The sequence below is a fragment of the Helianthus annuus genome, chromosome 9 (genome assembly GCF_002127325.2).
Source record: "Helianthus annuus cultivar XRQ/B chromosome 9, HanXRQr2.0-SUNRISE, whole genome shotgun sequence".
NCBI lineage: Eukaryota > Viridiplantae > Streptophyta > Magnoliopsida > Asterales > Asteraceae > Helianthus > Helianthus annuus.
The window spans coordinates 141,905,244-141,922,448 of NC_035441.2; the positions used below are offsets into that span (position 1 = coordinate 141,905,244).

Sequence of the window (17,205 nt, forward strand, 5' to 3'; positions counted from 1 at the left end):
AACTGTCAGGAAAATATAAAACGTTTCAGCCCAATATAATGCAAGTTCACAAAATTTAAACATAATAAAAGGTTCCAACAAAAGATATATTAGTTGTGGTGTCTATGTTACGTGACACTTTCTTTGTTTCCACACGATTTGCATGATTTCCTTTTTTATGCCCATATTTAGTTATTAGTTGAGTAGTGAGTTAGATGGTTAACATTGTGATTTCTATTTAAACGAGTTTATGTATATCCATTTCTTTTTATGAATGAAAATGATAAGTTGAATCTCTTCTAAAAGTCTATCAATTCTCTCAGGCTGGAGGGTGTGGGGGCGCCACCCCCGCCACCTCACCATGTATAGCGCCCATATGGGCGATGGAGCACCACACCCTTCAAGTGAAGAGGGGGGCGCCATGGCTTGGGCTCCATGGTGGTAACGCCAAAGTTGAAGCATTCAGGTGGGGCCCGCTAGTTTTAAACCAATCAAATGTTTTTTTTTTTAATTTTGTTTAATAGGGGCTCCATTCACACCATGTAAATTAAAGTGGCTCCATAGGTGAGGTGGATTCTACCTTTTTTCTTCGACCATTTGAGAAACGATTCGGTTCGTATCAGTCTAGTGGAAAATAATTTTTTTTGGTAGTGTAATTTTTTATATTCGTAGTAGTGTAAATGTTCATTATTAGTTATGTTTAAGATATACTTAAAAAACAATACTTTTTAGAATTTTGATACTCTTCGGGTTTAGAATGATGGGTTGCGCTGTTGCATACAAGTAGGAAGATAAAAACGTAATCATAAAAGAATATTCTTTTTATTGGTAAAACTCTAAATAGTTATGTTATTATTTATGGTTCGTATTATTAGCATACCAACCATTTTAAATGGGCACCTTCAATACGGGTCGTTAGGTTTATACGACCCGTATAGAGCTAATAACAATTTTCAAGGTCAGTTAAAGGTTGACACTTCGTCACGTGCTGCAAACCCTATACAAATCGTTTAGGGCTATACGACTCGTATTACGTACATGGTAGACCTTCTGTCACTCGACAGTGACAGAAAGGGATAGACGTGATATTACGTCAGCGCTATATGCATCGTATAGGGCTATACGACCTGACCCATATTAGCCTCTGAAAAATGAATTCAACTTTCTACCTTTATAAACGACGAAAAAGATAATGAATTTCATTGTTTCTTCTTCGCTTCTTTCTTTCTTTCGACAAACGATTCCACCATGTCTTATTCGACCTCAATTACTATTTTGGTGAGTCGTCCAGCAACATAGGCATGTTTATTCCAGAAAGCAATGTGGTATATTATTTTTTTTTAACTTATTTTGTTTATGAAATACTTTCCACATCGTTATTTTAGGAGGGGTCTGTTGTCCCTGATTCTTACAATGGGAGAGTAAATGATGATCACCCGAAGGAGATCGTTTCCGGCTTTCATTCCCATCACAAGGAATCGTTGTTGCCAGACCTGAACGAGGTAAACATTTATCTACTTATTTGTATTCGGGGGTAAATTTACCTTTATATTTTACCCATTGGTTTTTTAGTTTGTTGTGCCTTGCGAACCATTGTTGCCAGACCTAAATGAGATAAACATTTATTTACTTATTTTTAATTAGGGGTTAGATGTGCCGTCATTTTTTAACCATTGGATTTTTTAGGTTGTGCCTAGCGGTGATTATGGTTACGCGTGTCCGGGTTATCAAGACGGTTATGGTACCTTGTACGGACAAGAAAACTATAGCAATAACTTTTTCTTAACCATTTATATCCTTTTTTTTTCTTTTTTAACCAATCACATTCTGGCATATGTCTCACTCACAGTTTTTTGTTTTTTTCCATCTTCCTCTTTTATATATATGTATGTATATATATGATAAGTTTCATAAAATTTTGAATATACAATTGTGACATGCTTATTTTTTTACATTTTAGTGTAAATTTCATTCAAAACGAAATTGTGCGTAATGCAAGTCAACAAAGACATATGTACAAGTTGTTGAATTGATAATTCCGATTCGGTGGATTATCCATAAAAGTTAATATGAGTTAAAGATAATTTAAGTTAGTTGGAGATAATTATAGTTTAGTTTATTTATTTAAATAATTTGAATTGTCAGTTTATCATATACGTTTATCTAGTTGCTTTTAAGTAATTATTTATTAGAGTTTGAGTTAGGTTATGATTAGAATGAGTTTAGTATAAATAGATGGTAGGTCTATTGTAATCTGTGTGTTTTGGTTTAATAATAAAAGAGTCGAACAAGTTGTTCAATCTTGTGTTTGTGTATTAAATCAAGGGTCTGATTCTCCAACAATTTGTATTGGAGCTTAGCGGTTTGAGAGTCGCTTTCTGTGAAGGGGGAACAACGGTGGTGAAACCGACAAAGGTTGAATATGAAGACAGAGAAATAAAGATATCGAACTACAAGTGTGTACGTAGTTAGGGATTGTGGTGGACTTACTGTTACATGTCGATGGAGTAATAATTGATTTTATTCACAAGTAGGTCAACGGATAAAGATTCATGTGGGCTAGAGATTTTAGTCTATAAGTGTAGTAACCTGCAAGTAATTATGGCTTTATCATTTCTGGTCAACAAAAGTCAACGAGAATGTGGAATAAACCCTTACTAAGGTGGTGTTTGTTTTTTCTGAGGTAAAATGTCTGCAGTCTGCGGACCACATCTGCAGACATCTGTAGCAGAAGTGCTGGACCAAATGTCTGCAGTCTGCAAGAAGAAGACTGTTTGTTTTTTTATTTCTGCAACAATTAATTCAATTCCAACAATTAACGTAAGAATCAAAAAAACCATTGTAACAAGTCCAACTTTAAGGGTTAAACAGATAACTCATGAGAAGATCTTCAAGAAACAAAAAAAGGGCACAAACAGTTCTCAAAATCAATTACCACAACACTGTCATCTTTTCAGCCCTAAACCCAATACCCCATTAATAAAAATGGCATCTTTTTATCATATAAACAATCAAGAAACACAAAACAAGAATCTTTATAAACAACCATTCATAAAACTACACAAACTATTACAATAAAATTACCTTAGATGTTGGATGTTGGAGGAGGAGTGGAGATACAAGGTCTGTGACAGTAGAGGGGGTGGAGATCGGCGGTGGAGAACGGCTGCGGCTGTGGAAGGGGGTGGAGAACGGCTGGAGGTGGAGAACGGCAGTAGAGGGGGTGGAGAACGGCTGCGGCTGTGGAAGGGGGTGGTGCTCAGCGGTGGAGAACGGCTGCGGGGAGAGGTGGAGGAGCAGGGGAGGTGGAGGAGCAGGGGAGGTCGGCGACTGGAGGTGGAGGAGCAGGGGGGTCGGCTGTGGAATGAAGAAGGGAACCCTAGGTTTTGAGAGAGTTGTGTTTGGAAGAGGTTGAAGAAGTATGAGAAGAGGTATGATAGGATCTGCGCGAGGAAGAGCCACAGAAGAGGTTTTTTAATGAATTGTCTTCCGAAAAACAAACAAGCTGCAGACCAAGATGTCTGCGCGTGGTCTGCTTGGTGAAGACAAAAGAGGTCCTGAAGCTCTTTTAACAAAAAACAAACAGCACCTAAGTGTTCAAGGAAAGTACTCCTGAAGGCTTGTTAGGGAAAGTTTCCCTGAAGCCTTGTCTGAGAAAGTTTCCCTAAAGCCTTATCCTTTGGTATTTTTCCCTAAGGGACTGTTTGGTATATCGTAATGGAATGGACGGAGGAATGGAATGACCGAGATAATGGAATGGACAATGTAATGGAATGGATCATCACAATTCCATGTCTTATTTTGTTACCATGTGAGAACGAAATGAAACATTACTCTGTGTTGTTTAATAGGAAAGAATAGACTAAGGAATAAAATCAGTGGTGAGTGACGGCAGTCGGTGGTGGTGGGTGGTGATAGGTGGCAGTGGTAGTGGTAGCGGTGGTCGGAGGTGGTGGCAGTGGGTGGCGGCAGCGGCGACGGTGGCTGGTGGTAGGGGCAGAGTGATAGCAATTGTGACCCGGTAAAACGACACAAGTTGAAATTGCGTACAATCTGGCAAGAGATAGTCATTTGGAACGGGTTCAAAATACAGGTCGACAACAACACGGATCAATCAGGTTGGACCGAATACCCGTATTGGTGGTTGAAATGGAATCATGGAAATTCCTACACACCCCCACGCCCACCATGATGTAGCATCTTTTATTTTATTCGCTCTCATGTTTTAATTAGTTAATTTATTATGCTTTATCTAGTTGTTAATTTATTATCCTTTATCTAGTTGTACTTTCTGCATATGTATTAGTACTTTAGCTTTCACTTTCCCTAAAGTTAGGAGGTAGTTAGTAATAGAAATAATAGATTTTAATAATCTCAACTATTAGTCGTTGATCGGCAACGATCTCAACTTCAAAAATAATCAGTGGTGGTCCCACTTTTTCACATATTGTAAACCAATTGACCTTTACAAATAGAACCTTAATTTCTTTGTGTTCTCATTTTCCTTTTCTGCTAGTACCTTTACTAATAAAACTTTAATTTCTTTGTGTTCTCCTTTTCCTTTTCTACTAGTTAGGTCTATTGGTTTACAATGTGAAAAAGTAGGACCACCACTGGTTATTTTTGACGTTGGGACCGTTGCCGGCCAACAGCTAACAGTTGGGATTATTAAAATCCATTATTCCTTAGTAATAGTTATCTTTCTTTGCTATATGCATCGAAGAAGTGTTTTGAATGAAAATCAGTGAGTTTAAATATTTTTCTTTAGTATAAATAGATGATAGGTCTATTCTAATTTGTATGCTTTAATTTAAAAATAAAATAGTTTGAACAAGTTGTTGAATCTCATGTTTATGTATTCTATCAAGGGTTTAATTTTCAAAAAGTTGTTTCCATTTAAAATTTTTTGACCCCATAAGACAACTTTTATTAATTAACCATGTGTATCCACACACAAACACACATTTTTCTTTTTAAAAAAAATGAATGTGCTTGTATATTTAATTGTTTTTCTCGATGTTACAACATATATTTATAACGAAGCGAATCGATATTAATATCGGTATTCGTATTAGTATTTGTATTTATGGTTTTTTTATCGATATAAAGCATGTGTCGGTATTGTTTTGGGCATGTCACGATTTTAATATTTCTTATAGCTTTCGATCAATGTAAAACTCGTGTTGATGTATCGTTTTAATCATATCGCGACCTCAAATCTTTAACTTTTAATTTTGGTTGCAATATAAAGTGTCGGTACTAACTAACTGATGTCGAGTTTAACTGAATTTCCACGACATCACAAAGAATAAGCTCTATTGTTAAATTGTGGTATCTTTTAAAGGAACTTAAAGTTGGAATATATATTTTTTTTATTTTTATTTTTTTGAACCGCAAATTTGGAATATTATTACACCCATAGTGTTTGCACCCATATTTTCTTTTAACTTATTTGGCACTTACAAAAGTTCAACATTACTCTCATGGCTAAAATTTATTCAAATATTAATTATAGAATGTATTTATATTATTTGTATCTTTTAAAAGAACCCAAAGTTGGAATATTATTACACCCATATTTCCTTTTAGCTTATTTGACACTTTCATAAGTTCAACATTACTCTCATCACTAAAATTTATTCAAACATTCATTATAGAATGTATTTATATTATTTTATATACGTGCCTAATAGTTGCGCTTTAACTAACTATTTAAATAAAAAATTATTTTGTCTAGGTAGGATGAAAAGAAATTTTAAGAGTCCATTTTTTAAATTAGTGGTTAAAATGTAATGTAGGAAAAAAGAGAAGTGTAACAATATTTTTTTAAAATCCTATTTATGGACTTTTTTTTTCCATATACAAGGCATATGCATATTTTGCCCTCATTTTTTAAATGTTCGAAACTTTTTTATACGACATTATTTTTCATAAAAAAATTTACCATAAAATCGAGTATCTTTTTATCTTTAATTTGAACACCATATTGCTATATAAAATATGAAAGCTAAAAAACCCAAAAAAATGTGTTGTATTTCTAAATTGTATAGCATTTTTTATACTACATTTTTGTACTGAATTTTTTTTTTCTTTAACTTTTTTACTAAATTTTTGTGCTGAATTTTTCGTACAAGATTTTTTCGTTTAGGATTTTTTTGGCTATATTTTTGTACTAGATTTTTTTTATTGAATTTTTTGTGCTAGATTTTTTGTACTAGTTTTTTTTGTTATATTTTTTAGAAAATAAAAAGGGTGTCACATGTCATCTTCAAACTATTACTTATAAGAACCAAAATGTTTCAATATCAAAATGTCATTTCTTCCTACTTATAAGAAGTGGCACACATAATTATCACAATGATTCTTAGACTAGTTAGGCAAAACCCATTTTTAGTAGATCCTTAGCCCTAAGTTTAAAACTCATATGTAATTAGTCACATCCTTGATGAATATCGTATTTGATTTGAAATCAAAATTACAACTGACTAAACTTAAAAATTAAATGTTTAGTTGTATACTCTAATTACATTTATCTTTCTACAATATTAAAAATAATTCTTTTTTAATATACGGAGAATATATATCTATCTACTTATCTATAAAAGGAGAAGTAATGTTGACATAAGAAAAGCTTAGGTGTCATCCTCTCAGCTATGCCAACTAGGATTTTCTTACTTCATTATTACATCATAAATCATAAATAATTCACTTTAAAACTTTGCCCTCTTCATTTGAATTTCAAATTTCAAATTAGAAAATGAGCTCCATTATTACATCCTCTAATCTACTGACATTTCAAATTCACATACGATTTTCACTCTCTATATCCTCTCTCTCTCTCTCTCTCTCTCTCCCTCTCTCTCTCTCTCTCTCTGCAAATTAGGGCTTTTTTCTTCACAAATCCTTTGCAACCAAACGATGGATCGCGATGCTACTGTCGAGATCAACGCTCCTCACTCCATTGGAACAACAATCATCGGAGTATTGTGATGATTCACTTGCAACAAACAACTACAGTTTGGTCTTGAAAGTAACGCCAACAGATTCAGTTGCAGTGAGTTGAAATCGATGCATTTCTACTTCACAATCTGATATGATTCTGTTTATACACCTCCAGAGCTCAATTTCGGTAAAGTTTTTCTACATTTTTTATTTCGTATGCTTCAGTGTTCTATGATTGAGCTCGTATGGATGTTGATTATTCTTGAATGATGAAATGAAGTATTGTGTTGTTGATTCTTTATGTGTTTTTAGGTTACTTATGATCGAATGGGTTAGTTAGGGCTTGTAGTTTCTGTGGTTTTAGGTTTGGATCTTGAAATTAGGGCTGATTAATGCTTTTTTAGGATTTTTTTATTTTTTTATTTTAGGAGTTAGGTGTTGAATGTGAAATGTTACTTTTAGTAGATTTTAATCTTATTTTAAGTGTCAGCAGTATATATAAACACTTTTGTTTCCTGTTTATTTCTTGAAAGTTATATTCATTGAATTATATAATGAGAGATGTGACATTGATGCAAATGACTTCAAGTTGGTATATAAAAGCTGAAGCAAATTGAATGTTGATATAAAATGATTTTAAATTCTGAATGTTGGTATATAAGAGCTGAAGCAAATTGAAGGGGCTCTCTATATTTGGGAAAGTTGTTTTGGTGAATTGTTCTCATGTATATTCATGTGTAGGTACATGGAAGAGACTAGCCATACTTCTTTAAACAACGGCTGAGCTTTATGTAACATAGGACCTATGAGAACTTACTTCGTGTAGTTTACACTTCTCTTTTCAGTTTATTATTATTGCTGTAAATATCTTAGATTTGAAAAGGGTCTTGTATGTTGTTTAGATGAAATATTTTAGTAAGTAATTCATCTCTCACAAAAGAATTTACCTGATTCATGTCTGCGGGATAATGATCGATGAGTTTCTTAATTGATATCTGTAAAGTTTCTTTCCGAAACTCGATATCGATCTCCGTTCAACAGATGCTTTAAGACTTCTCTTTAGTTGTTCATTGACTTGGATGGTATGATCTTTAATCAAACTTGAACTGATAAGTTTCTTTATTTTTAATGAATCAATCATGGTTTTCTAACGAGTAACCATGGAATGCAATTTCAGATAATATAAAAGGGATGGGACATTAAAATTTGTTACTGAAGATCATAAAGGGAAAAATTGGTCTGGTGTAAGACAAATGTCGGATTCTGTAATGCTAAAGACCAATTCAACTGCTCTTTTAGTAGTATGTTTCGCTGGGTATGCTCAAGATGCTTGAAAGTTATCATAATTGCACATGACTCTCGATGAATAGTACTACATGTAAAAATTTTAGACCATATTTTTATCATGATGATTTTGATTGCAAATGATTTTTAATTATCTATAAATATTTGTTTCAGGTGCAGTGGATGGAAAATGAAGGAAATTGGCTTTCATGGTTCCAAAGAATGTGCATGGTGAAGGTATACACCCTTTTAGATCATGCAGAGATGTTTCATAACAACCAGTTTTGGACTCGATTTGTAATCATAGAATCATTTTAGATAGTATCAATTTTGTAATCAAAGTAGATACTTGACATACTGATTGTTTATATGAACATAAAGAATCGCCCAAAAAGTGTATATACCAGGGTATTTTGATATAACATATATATATAAAAATTTCAAAAACAAATTTTACAGTGTAATCGTATTTATAAAAAAGCATACGCTATTTATCGCTATTTGCTATGTAGCATATAAGTATGAGTCTATGGTCCTCATTCCCATCCCTATAATCTAACACTGGATGAAAACATATAAACGATTGCATGTTAATATTAATAATCAAACACTGTCTTTAAGATGCAGTAATATTACCCTTTAAATACGATTGTTACCTTTTTGTATATTTTGTTTTTGCAAATTAATTTTTATTTCTAAGATTTTTTTATTTTGTAAAATTAGTGTATAAGTGGCACAAAATGCTTTCCAGAATCCGACATAGGTTTGGAATCCATGATGATGATAATATATGAAATACAGAGGCTGACCATAAGGATCTTCATCTTAAGGTAAAGTGCACGTTGTGTTGTATTTTTGCTCGATTTAATGCAATTTGTAGTGTACTAATTGGTTGTGTATTCGGTAAACTTTCATGCAATATGTTGGTTTTAAAGTGTACTAATTGTTTGCTACATTATTTAGGTGGGTCTTTTCAAAGAATTGCTTTCATTCAAGGGTAAATTAGACAATGCAAACTCCTAAAACAAGGTATGAGATCCAAAGTAATCATGCTTGTGTGACTGGTATTACATGAATTGAAATTCGTATATTGTACTATTGCAGTAATTTTGTCAGGTTACACTTAGGTCATGGGCTTAGTCTTTTACACTGGTATTACATGCATTCAAATTGATACATTGCACTTAGTTGTTTGTAAACTTCCAATTGAGTCTTTCCATTTCCTTAGAAAGTTGGTTGGCTGAGAACAAGTCGTTTTGTGTTTGAAGAACCTATAACAAAACAAAAATTTAGCATTTAAAACAAAACCAAAAAAAAGTCGTCAGCCTAAAACCATACCTAAAATTATAATGAAACAGACGCAGGAGGGTCGTAAACAAACTCAACGACTGAAGTAAATGAAGATACATACAAGCAAGAATTTAAGAGATATAATCAGAATATATATCTGGATAACTCACAACAACCATGTGTAAGGTACTATGATCATCATCAACAGTAACTAACAAAGAATCATTAAAATGTTAATAAAACACAATAAATAAACAAATCTTCAGATGAAAGATTTTCTAATTTATCGAGAATGGAACACTGTCTCTTTATCTTCAGACTCATATCATTGAGCAAAAATAAACTATCATAAAATAAATTAATACGATTAAAGTATAAAGTATTAAAAAAAGTAACAATTACATATAAAAAAGAAAACTAATCAGACACTTAAACTCTAATTGCAAGAATTAAGAAACTTTAACTTCAACTCCATGGAGCACTGAACTTCTCGATGTATGTCATTGATCTTTCTCATGAAGTCCATGTCTCTTTCCCCACAATCTATATTACTCGCAATACACAGGTCACGAACGGAAGTAGTCGGCCAATACATCAGGTCTCTCGAAACTTGGTCTCTTGTCAGCAGACCAAGTTGCAGTCCGTTAAAACACCTCTTCAACTCTTTAAGAGTAGCCCTATCAGCAAAAACTTGCTCTTCGATTTGTTTAATAAAGCGTTGCTTGAAATCCTCAGATTGTGCAGAAGTATGTGACTCCATTTTAATGTATTTATAAGAACTAAGGCAAAACAAAAACAATAAGAGTTGCTCTTCTATTTCACTGAATGAATCTGGGTATGATGAAACAACATTTGAATTTGCAATGGTATTATATAGAATATGTAAGAGCCCAAAGGTCAGATTTAAATGCAACCATTAAATAAAAATTTATATTTAAAAACATGATACATTTAATGATTTAATAATGAAAAACGTGTATATGGGAGATGTCTCTTCATGGGAAACCAAGTAAAATTAAATATGTAGAAAACCAAAGAACAAAATTTAAACTTTCAAAAAAAAATGATCTTTATTAGTAGATGTCTCTTCGTTTACCCTATCAAATATTTCAAACACTATAAAGGATCATGATTAATCTACTTGAAAACATCAAGACTTCATTTTTAAAAACCCTTCATCCTAAAACAAAACGTCCAAAACCACTCACAGTCTTTCTAAATGGCAAGCAAAACCTTCTACCACTGGTCGGATACTACCGATCTTAAAATTGAATATTCAACATGGTCACTCCATGAACAGAGAAAAGATGAAGAACTCAACAAAAAAGTTGCTATGGTGAGTGATAAATATTATAAGCAGACATGGAGTAGCATTGCACTGCTTGATGAAGTTGCCTGTTCTACTCCATCAGAGTTTAAAGAAAAAGCAGAAGAGTTTATCAGACATCTGCTGAAACAGGATCAGAAGACCTGTGATATGCTAGCTGATCTGCAAATTAAAACAAAAAATGAAATTGCATGGAAGAAGGCGAGAGAAATAGATATCCTAGGAAGTGTTAATTGTAATGTTTAATTTTTAATATTTTTCAAAGTCAGAATTTTGTAATACTATTTAATATTGAATGAAGAAGTGTTTATTGAAAACCCCAGAATTTCGTAAACTCAGAATTTTCAAATTCAGAATCTTGTAATGTTTATGGGAGTCAGGTACAAATCCGACATTCGTAATAATATAGAACATTCGTAAATGTTTTATAACGAAGATTGTTTGATACCAAATAACAAACACAATTATACAACTCATTGTATTTATTAATTTCATCAAACGAACAACTTTATAATATTCCTTTAATATTTTATCTGTTTAATAATTATTCAACATGAATAATATCTATACATATCTCCAGTTAAAAAAAAACAATTCTAAGTAAAAAAGTTACTAATAACACTTATACATGTTGTTTAAAATACGTAGTTATTCGTTTGGAATTGTATTTGGAAAAACGAAGATGGGTAAACTTTTAAGTAATATAATATATAAAGTTTGGAAAAAGATAATAGGGAAAATATTTTAAAATAAAAAAAACCTCCATATTAATATTTGAAAAAATACATTTTATTTGGTTTATCCGAAAATTAATTAATATGGTGGAACATACTTTTAAATCACAAATACTCATATCATATTTACCTTCATATTATATTTGAAAATATTAGTTTTAAAAATTATTTCCTATGATAAACGGAGGATGGGAACAACTTTTACAATATAATAATATTTGAAAAAAAAATTCTTTTTATTTTAAAAGTAAAATTTTTAAATTGATACTTATGATATTTATTTATATTTTAAAAATCAAGTAGGGATAAATGTGAATAAATACATTTTAGGCGAGAAAACACTATAAAGATCATTCCATAATATGACAAGTGTCCTAAATCTGATTTTTTTATTATATGTATATATTCAATTTCCTTTCACAAGTGCTTAAAATTTAAAAAACAATAACTAACAAAAATTTAGATAATTTTCAAAAAAAAAAAACAAAAATTTAGTTATTTAATAATCACAATTGCTTAAAATTCAAAACACAATAAGTAACAAATATTTAGATATTTAATAGTGGGGAGTAGATTTCAACTTTTAATCACCGTAACTATTCATAATTCTGAAAACTTTCATTCCAGTACTATGGGCATCATTTGTGATCTTCGTGCTTCTGAATGTTAATAAAGTGTGGAAGCGAAGGGTAATAAAGTGATTTAGTGATTTGGTGGTTTCATATCAATGTAGTTCTTTCCATTTACGTTTTTTTCTATTCATATGTAGTCAAATTGGCTGAATTTATGAAATGTGTATAGAGCTTTATTGGAAGAACCGAGATGAGAGGGGTTTTGAACTAAAGTATACGGATACAACCATGTATACTACAACTCTGAAGTGTGCAGCCGAACAAATGCAAATATCAAAATCAATGATGTTCCTATCAGAATAAATGGAAACCACTTTTGATCGAATTATGGTTTGATTCGGTGATCAAAGAACGCTAAGGAAATGGCATGTAAGTAAAATATGTTTAACATTTGGTAAATAACTGTGTTATTGAAATACACACTAGATACATAGCTTTCAATATATCCTTCATAGATCTTTTTGAAATAAAGGCTTTAGTGTTTCATTTTTCAGTTTCGTTGATAGCGTGATTTGTTGTCTAGCAGTCAGCTCACAATTGGTAAGAAGTTCACGCCTTTATTACCTAATTTCAGGTATGAATTTCAAGGAAATCTGCCATTTTGTTTATTTAAGCTATATATGTTTTTATAATCAATGACTGTTAGAACATGCATTTGTTCGGGTTTTCACCAACTTCGATTTCATCTTAAATGTATGAACTATCACATTCAAAACACTAAATGTAGAGGTCTGGTAACTAATTTTTATTCAATTTCTCCTGCATATTTCTAGGTTTCCACCTTTAGATCATCTATAATTTGGCTTGCTATAAAATTTGTAGTAGTAGAATTGTTCTATTCCTTGTCTAAAATTTATGAGCATGATGAAAATTCTGGATTTCTTCAATCGCTTATGAGCACTGGCTCCTTGACTTCTTGGTTCTTGATGTTTTTTTGTGCTTCTTGATTTCAGAGATAAAGATTGAAGACAGGTGTGTTATTACTCATGTTCAAGATAACATCATTTGTGTCTTCCTCTCTTCTTGCGCACATGAACACGAAAGAGGTTATCTTGAACATGAGTAATAACACATTTAGGGTTGACTGTGATGGTGAATAAAAATGACTGGAAAGTGCAATTCTCTTTTTCTTTCAAGATGAAGCTATGATGATTTTGTAGATCTGAGTAAAAACATGTTGAATGAAGATAGCATCATGGCATGGTAAGGTTGTAGGATGGCAGTTGTTCATGCAACCTCTCTTGCAGCCATGGTGTTGTCATCTTGATGCACAATCTGAGCCTGGCATTCTGACAATGGTGTTGGTCAATTAGACCAACTCCACGTGATGTTGCTTCCCGCTGAATCGATAGAACTGGTGTAAGGGTTTCGATGACCTTCAATCGTCGATGATTTACAAACCCAATGCGACTGATTAAATATTTAGTTTTCAACATATGGGCTTGGGCTTTTGAGACAGTTTTAATAAACAGGTCTTGGGCTTGGACCAGATTTATAAACAAAGAATATTTGTCTTAGTAAAAATGAATGCAAAGTGCAATTTTCTTTTTATTTCAAGATGAGGCTATGATGATTTTGTAGATGTGAGTAAAAATTGAATGAAGATAGCATCATGGCATGGCAAGTTTGTAGGATGGCAGTTGTTCATCCAACCTCTCTTGCAGCCATGGTGTTGTCATCTTTATGCACAATCTGAGCCTGGTGTTCTGACAATGGTATTGGTGAATTAGACACACTATTCCGTAAAAAACCCCATCAGAATCTATTTGATCATCAACTACACTATTCACAGATTCTGATAAACGGTTAGAAGTGGCTGTTAAACAGTTGAGCCAAACAGGATTACAGGTAAGTTTTGTAAGAAAATTGCTTGACTTTTGATCTTTTGACTTTTATATGTCAACTGTAATACTTTAATTTAAAAATGGTTTTTGAAAGTTCTGGTTCTTGATAAAATTCTGTTCCAAATTATGTTGAATTATAATTCAACGTTATTTTGGAACTAAAGATGAAATGACATGTGAGTAGATTCTGAATTTGGAAGTAGTGGTTTTGACTTATTAAGTCAAAAGTGGTTTTGACTTATTAAGTCAAAAGTGGTTTTGACTTATTAAGTCAAAAGTGGTTTTGACTTATTAAGTCAAAAGTGGTTTTGACTTATAATTATGACTTAAAACATTTTCTGAAAACAGTTGTTTTCATGATCATAACTCTAACAAAATCTTTTCATTGATTCAGGTTTTAATTTTTGTATTGAGTTGGAGCCGGATAGGTGGCTTTGGAAGGTATGAAAAACAGAATTGATAAATTTAGGGAAAATGCGCTTGAAAGATGATAACGCAATAGTTGAAGATCTCATTTTATAGCTTCGATGAATTCAGGTATGTTTTTAAATAATGTTTCCTAGATGTTTGAAGACCGACAAATGTTGAAAGAAGTAGCACTGTAGACATTTGTCATTCTTTGTTGACCTTCAAACATCTAGGAACCTTTATTTGAGAACATCCCTGCATTTATCGAAGCTGTAGAATGAGATCCTCCACTATTGGGTTATTATCTTTCAAACCCATTTTCCCTGAATTTATCGATTTTGTTTTTCATGCAGTTTTGTCTTAACGGCTTTGGAAAATGCTGCAGTTTTTACAGGAGAATGTTTCTAAAGGCATATGTGTTTGTTTTGAAAATCGAAATTTTAAACATTGTTTCGTGTTCATATTTTTCATTTATATTGGTTTGGAACTAAATGATGTATTAGATAATATATTTATAAGAGTAAAATGCAATTTGCGTCCCTGTGGTTTGTGTGAAACATTAACCTGAGCCCCTAAATTCATTTTTTCATTTTTTGAGCCCCTGAGCTTATGAATTCATAACACTTTGAGTCCCTCCGTCAGTGTGCTGTCTGTTTGACTGTTAGTGCCATGTGTAAGACCGTCTTTTGGCATACATAATAACACTTTGCGTCCCTATGGTAAGAGTGAAATATCAATCTGAGCCCCTAAATTCTTTTCTTGCTTTTTTGTTAAGAAATCATTGATTTAATAATTAAAATTAATTCTTTTTAGAGAAAAATGCAATCTAATAATTAACTCTTTTTAAATAAATGCAATCTAATAATTAACTCTTTTTAAATAAATGCAATCTAATAATTAAATGGAGTTTTTTTTTTCCAAAATGGTGTAGTTTGAAAATTTATTTACCAAAATGGGTAGTTTCAAAAATATTTACCAAAATAGGTAGTTTCTAATTTATAGTTTCTAACTCCTAATCTCATTGGATAATAATATCAATTCATCAACTAATTATTCAATTAATCATTTTTTAGCATGAATGTTGTTAGTTTTATGTTTTATATTCTTTACTTAAAAAATGAATTTATTTGAAAAAAATCCATAATACATAAATAAATACTTTTTTTTCTTCTTCACTGTTTTAATCACATTTTTTTGGCTCAAAATACCTTCTGTTACCTGTTACTTTTCTTTGAAAATAAGTAATAAGTTTTTTAGTATACTTAAATTTTTTGTTTCTATTAAATTTTCTGTTAGCTGTTTCTATTATTTTTAGTATAATTAATTATTTTTTGTTTTTAAAATAATAAAGCTTAAAAGTAAAAATATAAAAAAAAATATCGTATATAAACAGTTGTCTAAACAAAAAAGTTTTATGATTAATTGAATTATACTATTTTCAGTTTAGTTTTGCTAAGGTAATTAACATACAGATTTTATTTGATGTTTTTGTATGAACTACTACAGAACCGAATATTTAAACAAATTGTTCTTTTGTTGTTTACACACACATATATTTCGCTTAAAGTTGTATATTGACTGTCACACCCCGATTTCCACGTGTCTCACCGGTGGGCCCGGTGGGGGATTACCGTGACGTAGTTGGCAACAATATAGTCAAACCACACAATTATATGAATGCACAGCGGAAGCATAAAGATAAATATATTTCAACATTGATTGTAATATCAAAGTATCACCATTGTTGAAATAAAATCGACAGGGGATCAATAATAAGATAAAAATAATTGTTCAACAGACGTAGGCATCTTAAGCTTGCGAGACTCTTTATTGATGCTAAGGAGAAATATCCAGCCAATTACGCTTAGTACATGCATTTAATCTTTTTGGGAAAATACGTCAGTTTACACTGGTAAATACATTCAACTGACACTTTTGTAAAAATGTTTATTAAAATTGATTTGAATGCACAAGGCACAAACTCTTTTATAACTTGGGAGAATTATTTAAATTTATAATCTTGTTAACGGATTACATGTTCCTTATGCGTTCAGTAGCCCGGATCTTGTCCGGGTTAAAGATTAATAGACACACCACATAGCATAAAACCGTGGCGGCTAAACCAACGGCTATACCTTTATAATTATGGACATAATGCCGGGTGTACGCCTACACCCGGATGTCAAGGTCGTGGCCATTTCGTAAAATGCTGCCAAGGATATCCGGGACATGGTCATTAACCCCCTAAAGGCTTTAAGTAACAAGACTGTTTAAATGAGCCGATCAAATTTATTCAATTACCCACTCAACGGTGGAGAATTTGATGCCCGATCAAGCGGTATGCTATATACCGTAACCCAAGCCCGTATAACGGAAAATAAGTTAAAAGTATTTACCTTTGCAAGTATAAATCCTTAATCGAATAAATTGCAAATAGCTTTTACCGGTCTCCTATTCTGGAACGAAGGTTTAAAATAACCTATTAGAATCCTAACGGGTCTTTAATTTAGCCGTAGCTTAGACCGGTCAGTTTCAAAGGATAATTACGGTTTAATCGCGTGAAAGGCGAAAACCGGGAATGGAATGTGATTTGGACCCAACAAGTTTGAAGACTTGTTTTATATGGGTATAATAACCACACTCTGGATTTTGGGGTCAAAACAATATGGTTTGACCCGTTTCGGCTAGTTTATGTAAACTAGTTACATAAGCCGAACCGTGCGCGCAAAAGGCGCAACGGGTAACCGTAAGAGTCCTACACTGGT

At 32.2% G+C, this 17,205-nt stretch overlaps 1 long non-coding RNA gene across 3 annotated transcripts; it reads left to right on the plus strand.

Annotated features, from left to right (window-relative positions):
• The first annotated feature begins 236 nt into the window (after positions 1 to 236).
• On the plus strand, positions 237 to 14,963 carry LOC118482141. Of its 3 annotated transcripts, XR_004867415.1 has the most exons (12): positions 237 to 445; positions 1,365 to 1,481; positions 7,663 to 8,003; positions 8,099 to 8,299; positions 8,380 to 8,442; positions 8,929 to 9,035; positions 9,169 to 9,234; positions 12,358 to 12,557; positions 12,683 to 12,762; positions 13,142 to 14,036; positions 14,427 to 14,473; positions 14,794 to 14,963. It is a non-coding gene; the product is annotated as an uncharacterized LOC118482141 (long non-coding RNA). The 3 variants fall into 3 exon arrangements; XR_004867414.1 differs by having other exon boundaries at positions 13,142 to 14,963; XR_004867416.1 differs by lacking the exon at positions 7,663 to 8,003 and having other exon boundaries at positions 13,142 to 14,963.
• The last annotated feature ends 2,242 nt before the right edge of the window (positions 14,964 to 17,205 follow it).